Genomic DNA, 6000 nt, shown 5'->3' on the forward strand with positions numbered 1-6000 from the left:
ATGAAGAAGCAAAATCTAGAAATCTTTGGAGTCATAATGTAGCGTGAATGCTACACTCAGAAAAAGTAATTCGATTGTCTGTTCCAAGATTAAACACTCGGTACCGCTAAATTATTTGAGGTCGTCTTTGTCACTAACAAGTGTCCTGTATGATCCAGGGTTAATGCTGCAGTATCAATCGTTTGTGTGCTGAGATATTTTTAATAATGGATTTTGGGTGAAAACTCTGAGATTTGATTCAACCTCATGTTTGGGAAATTATCCGAGTCATTGTTTTCCATTTCTCATGTAAATGATCCAGCACATCTCCAGTGATTGAATAGGGGCTGTATACTGTTACACAATGCATTTCCATTGTTTATGTCCCCTCCTCAATAGATCTTTATGCAGTTACAGCTGTATGCATCTATATTAGCCTTCATGGTTATGATCACATGCAGGTTGTATTTTATATTTTTATACTTCTACCTGCTTCATTTTACATGTAATCTATCCCTAAGTGGTAACGGTCTGGAATTCATACTCCTGCGGATGTCATCTACAGTAAATAGGAGAAATAAAAAATGTCTTATCTGTCTGCTAATAATCCTGCCAGATATAATGTGTGGTTTTCTGAGGCAAAGACTGATAACAAAAGTTTACTTTTGAGGCTGATAGCACATTTTACACACTGTGGTTAACGAATCGAAACCTGAAAACAAGAGCCTTTTGTAAGGGTTTCATTGAGAGATCAACAAACAGAACACGGGTGATTCTGTTTGCTTTACTTTATCAGGAATCCCAGAAGGACTCCCAGTGTCTCAAGGCAAAACCAGCCATTAGACCAGTCCATTAGCTGTGAGAAAACAACAGACGCAAGAAACAAGTCGATTTGGATTTGAAATGAAATGCTTCTACCTCAAGTTTAATGTATATTTTCAGATTCTCTTAAAAAATAAGTAAAATATCAAGTTATAATATTTTAAGACAATCTATGTACATTAGTGTCTTCAGAGCAAAGGAGCTGAAGGTGAAATCAGATGGGACACTGCTGATCTAACATCACCTCACAGTGGAGCTAAAAAGGGACAATTTAAATATCCTTTCAAATGAAAATGTCTATTCTGCTGCAGTGGACTGCAACATGTTGACAACACATACTGAGTGTTTTCTTCCCTTTTGTCTTCTTGTGTGTCGATTCTGTTCACCGGTCCCAGTGGAGATCATTAAGAAACAGTGTTTGCATACTGTGATGGTGAGCACAGGTCTACTGATTTTGTGAGGTTTATAGTCAGTGTAGCAGAGTGCACTGAAGTATTTTAGCCAGGGGTGTGTGCATGTGTGTGGAGGAGGATCAGAATGGTGTTTAATGCGCAGGGCTGGAAGGTTGAGTAAGGATTTATGTGAGATTCCAGCCCCCAGTGATCCAAGGTATTTTATCTGTAGAAGCCCCCACTGTCAAGTCCTAATGGTGTGGGTGTGAGCGTGTGTGTGTGTGTGTGTCTTTACCTCCGTGTGAACATATGACATAGAAACATTTTATCATCCATTCAGATTAATTTATGCCTCCCTCTAAAAGTCATCCTTTACAGTCTGATTCATGTCGATTTGCTCTTAAGTTGTGTAGCATCTAAAGTGTTCCTCCATGCTCCTTTTGTTGTCACTGTTCCAGGACACTCACCCCTGTACTAATCCTCTGAAAATAGATACCATGTTCATATTTTTATCTTATTGCTGGCACAACATTACTTCTATCAACATTGCACACCGTAACTCATTGTAATATTTTGCATTGAGTAATAATCAATAAATGTATTTGGCTCTTTTCATGAAATGATCTCCTGGGAAAGATGTTGACACAGTTGTGACTGGAAAAGCTCACATTCTGTTCAACTAAGGATTATATAGTAATGTAGGTCTGTAGCTGCTTTAATCTCTCACTGGGCTGGACTTGTGCTTTGGGGTAGAAGTGGGGTACTGGTAGATTTGCTGATAGACCATGTAGACGGACAGATGGGCAGTTTTTAGTGATGCCACCGATGCCAGGGATCAGACATCAGAGGCAACCTTTCACCTCCGAGGCAATGTCTATAGCAAAAGGAGGCTGCCCTGGTTGCTGTATAAGTGTGTTATTTACAATCAAGTTGGCAACTGACAAAGTCTCAGTATTGTTAGGGGCTTGGTGGAAGAGGAGTGTGTTTGTATTGGCAGGAAAACGTTTTCATATTGGATAACATTGTTAACCATAGTTATTAACTGAATGTAAAAAGGGTAAGTTGTGTTCAGACAAAGTGAGAAGAATTTGAATCAGCACAATTGCAAACCAAGTCAAAGGAAAGACGAGTGGGCACAGTTGGATGCAACTGCACAAGGTGAAATTGTTTAGCAAACTGGAGCAAAAAAGAAAAAAAAAAGACTTATCCCAGGGCTATGAATCTACTTTTTAAAAGTGTTCCTGCAGAGATGTGAGTTTAGTCAGACGATTAACTGCCACACAAACAAAACGTGTGTGTGTGTGTGTGTGTGTGTGTGTGTGTGTGTGTGTGTGCGTGTCCTTTCCTAGCCACTAACGTCTGCAGTTGGTATGTTGGCTGTTATGGGCACATTAACATGGATTGCACAAGTGGTCTAGGGGTCAAATGTGTGCAAATGATTGATGTTCTGACCGACCACACTGCAAAGGCAACAAAGCAGTAAATGCTGAGAGGGACTGTGTTTTATGACAGGACTTCAGCTTTTGTCTGTTTCACCAATGTCAGAGATTTCACATGCTCATTCCTTCATTCCCTGCATGTCATCTGCTACAGTATGTGCAAATGCTTACAGTATATTTGTATTAAAGTTTTGTGTGTTAAGGGAGCAGCTGCTCCATTAGGGAGAAAAGAGTAAGTGATTAGGATAAGGTGTGGTGGACCTCACTTGTCTCTTGGCTCCCTTTGTCTAGAGACCATCTACTGTCCCATCTTTAAGATGACATAGCTATCCTTCTGAGGACAACTACAAACTGCTTTGCATTACTGAGCACTTGTATCAGAAGAAGCACATGCTCAGACGTCACTGCAACCTGTGATGTTTGTTTGTGCCTTGCAGTCAGTGTCAGTCATGTGTTTTAGCATTCCCTAAGCATGCCTTCCTTCCTAATCATGACTGTCTTTGTGGTGCACATGAAAGTTCTTCTATCACCTCCTGTGTCTGGTCAAAGCATCATGCATACCAAAACATTTGTTTGTGTTCATATCCCCTCAGAACTGATGGAGAAGAGGGAAAAGGGAGAGATCAAAGGGGAAGTGCAAGAATAAATGTGTGAGGAAATGTGAAAGGGGGCCAGAAGAAGGAAAACCAATTTGATTTTGTCATGTGGGTGATCCATATTACCCTGAGCTGCAGCATAAGTTGGAATTGAAACCCCAGCTGGCCATAAGAAATCCATTGTGGTTTTTTTTTTTTTTTGCATTAATCTTCGACCTTTGTCAAATCATGCATTTCTGTGTTTCACGTGAACTTTTCTTCCCTATTATGCCATTATAAAAAGTCCCCTTCCTTCGCCCCTATTTTAAAAAGATGTTCAAAGGCTTGTATCTAAAGAACGAATAAAAAAAAAAAGCCCTGATATTTTTTGATAAATAATAGTTGCTTCTCCTTGGCAACCCTTTATAAAGCGTCTTCAGAATTTATCTGGTCCTGCACCTAACCGTATTCATCACAATGTAAAATGCTGCACCTTAAATACTGTACATCACAGACCGGCCACAGGGCCACCGTAAATCAAAACTACTATGGCCTTGACATCTGCATTAGGCCTCTAAAGCACTTTTTGCTATTCAGACAGTGTGAGATCCTTGTTTACCACAGCATCATGTACCGTATGTGTGTGCATGTACTACAACAGGTGGAGTATGTCTGTGTCTGCGTCTGTCCCTCGGTAGACTGAAGTGATTTATGGACTCTACCTGTTGAGTGTTTTTAGTCCAGGCTTGGTGTGGTCTCCTCATTGCACAGCCAGGCGTCTGGATGAGGGTCATGCCTCCTCTGTTACAGTGATCTACCAGACCCTCATACACATGCACACAGTAATGTGGAGTGACAGTGGCACCTGGGTATGTAGTAATTTTTTCTGTTCGTGTCCAGATCAGGCACATGCACGGATGTATGCAAAACACATTGTGACTGCAGCATTGGGGAACAGTTTTAACAAAGGGCATTTTCTTTTGTGAGTATTTAAAAGCGAGGACTCTGTGTATTTGACTTTTAGATTGGCTTCATAGTTACAGATCAGTGGTCAGGCTCAGATGTGTCCAGCTGTTTTCCACATATGCACCGTCTCTGTGCCTGTGGCACATCTGAGAGCACTTTGTTCTCGTCTGCTCCAGCCTCCCATATCTTGACTGAAACTGACATTTTATGAATTTATGTTTTAACACAGCAAGTCCTTTACCTCCTGAGGAGAATGGAGGGTTTCTTTTTTGTGCAGTCTTTTGAGCACTGAGCTCTGTTGTTCTCACTCTCGTGTCATTTTTGTGCTTGATAGCAGTTTTCTTTTTCCTGTTTCTGGAGATTACAGAATAACTTCCATTTCACTCCTGCAGCTGTCATTGGCCCACTGAACAGCCCTCGGAGGTACAAGCAGCTGAAAACCTGCAGCAAGCGCAGGGTGCAGCAGCTTTGGCAGTGGATTAAATGCAAAGCCTTGGGCATTTGGAATAAAATGCTCTAAACTGATTTGGCGTGCACCGTTTAAATGGAGAATGCTGCTAATAGTTCTTCATTACTACAGGTCCATTGCCTGCATACTTGGTGATAGTTCAGTAGACCCCCATTAGACAGAAGGCAAATTCATTCACTTTAAAAGCCTGTGATAGTGATGCAAGTTAATGGGGGTTGTGGAGATATTTTATTTGTAATGCTTTCAGTGAACCCAACTTTGAAACGATAGTGGTTTGCTCCATTGTTTTTTGGACGGCATCTGTCGTCTGTTTGCGTTATTCCCAGTCACAACAAAACATAGATGGAGTTTTAGAGAGTATATTGAGGCGCATGCCACATCAGACTCTCATAACTGCATAAATGTGCTTGTTTAAATGTGATGAGTGCCACCTGTTCATCAGGAAGTGCATGCTTGTAAAATTTGAACATTAGCATTATTGGCGCTCCCAAATCGCCACCTAACGCTGCCTGTCTTGCTACATTTGTAGACAAGTTTCATTTACAATAATAATACTTGATCAAAAAAAAAAGAATTTCATGTTGTGGAGTGCTGTTAGGAATCAGGAAATGAAAACATTGGCTCAGCAGTGCTCCCATAATGAGTAAACTGACCTTTATGTATTTTGTTCATTAGAGAAAACAGAGAAAATTGGTGATTGGTACAGTTCTCTTAAATCACTTGGACGTGCCACTTAGGACCAAATCTGTCAGAGTGGCTCTTGCTTGAACTTCTGTCTGTGTTTCTCTAACATACGAGTATCTGCTACAACACTTGCTTGTTTGTCTGCCACACAGACCCCAGGCTTTTGTTGTTAGAATCATAAGAGCCCAAGCTCTTATGATTCCACACTGTGTCTTCTACTGCACATCTCAACCACCTACAAGCACCACACAGCCACTGCAGTCTCACACCCGCCACACACACCTGCTCTCCTCCCAGCGCTCTCAGCAGGCCTGCTGCCAGTCTCCTCAGCAGTCCGCCAATCAGTCGCTGCTTTGTAGTTTAGATCAGACGGTGGTCCGCTCATTGGCTGACTCGGAGGCAGACGGCCAGACTCTCAGCAGCGTATCTGCGTGTTGTTTCACTGAAGAAGGAGACCTGCCATATTCAGGACAGGACATTGGTTTAATGCTTTATCAGGTTAGAGGCTCTGCTAGTTAAATGCACTCTTTCTTCTCTAATCAGATCAGAAAAATCTGATCAGTCTCTATCATCAGATACTTTTTTCATATGAGGGAATTTCCTGCTGTAAATTAATATTGGAAGTAGTGTACAGCTGTTGTCTGCTGTGATTAGTTTTTTTTCCAAAGTCTCTC

The 6000-nt window shown here is 41.3% G+C and overlaps 1 protein-coding gene across 8 annotated transcripts in view; it reads left to right on the plus strand.

Moving 5' to 3' along the window:
* The window catches only part of tspan9a (tetraspanin 9a), a 146104-nt gene that overhangs the window by 31717 nt on the left and 108387 nt on the right, over positions 1–6000 (plus strand). The window lies entirely within an intron of this gene.

Source organism: Monopterus albus, unplaced genomic scaffold (assembly GCF_001952655.1).
Source record: "Monopterus albus unplaced genomic scaffold, M_albus_1.0 scaffold59.1, whole genome shotgun sequence".
Lineage (NCBI taxonomy): Eukaryota > Metazoa > Chordata > Actinopteri > Synbranchiformes > Synbranchidae > Monopterus > Monopterus albus.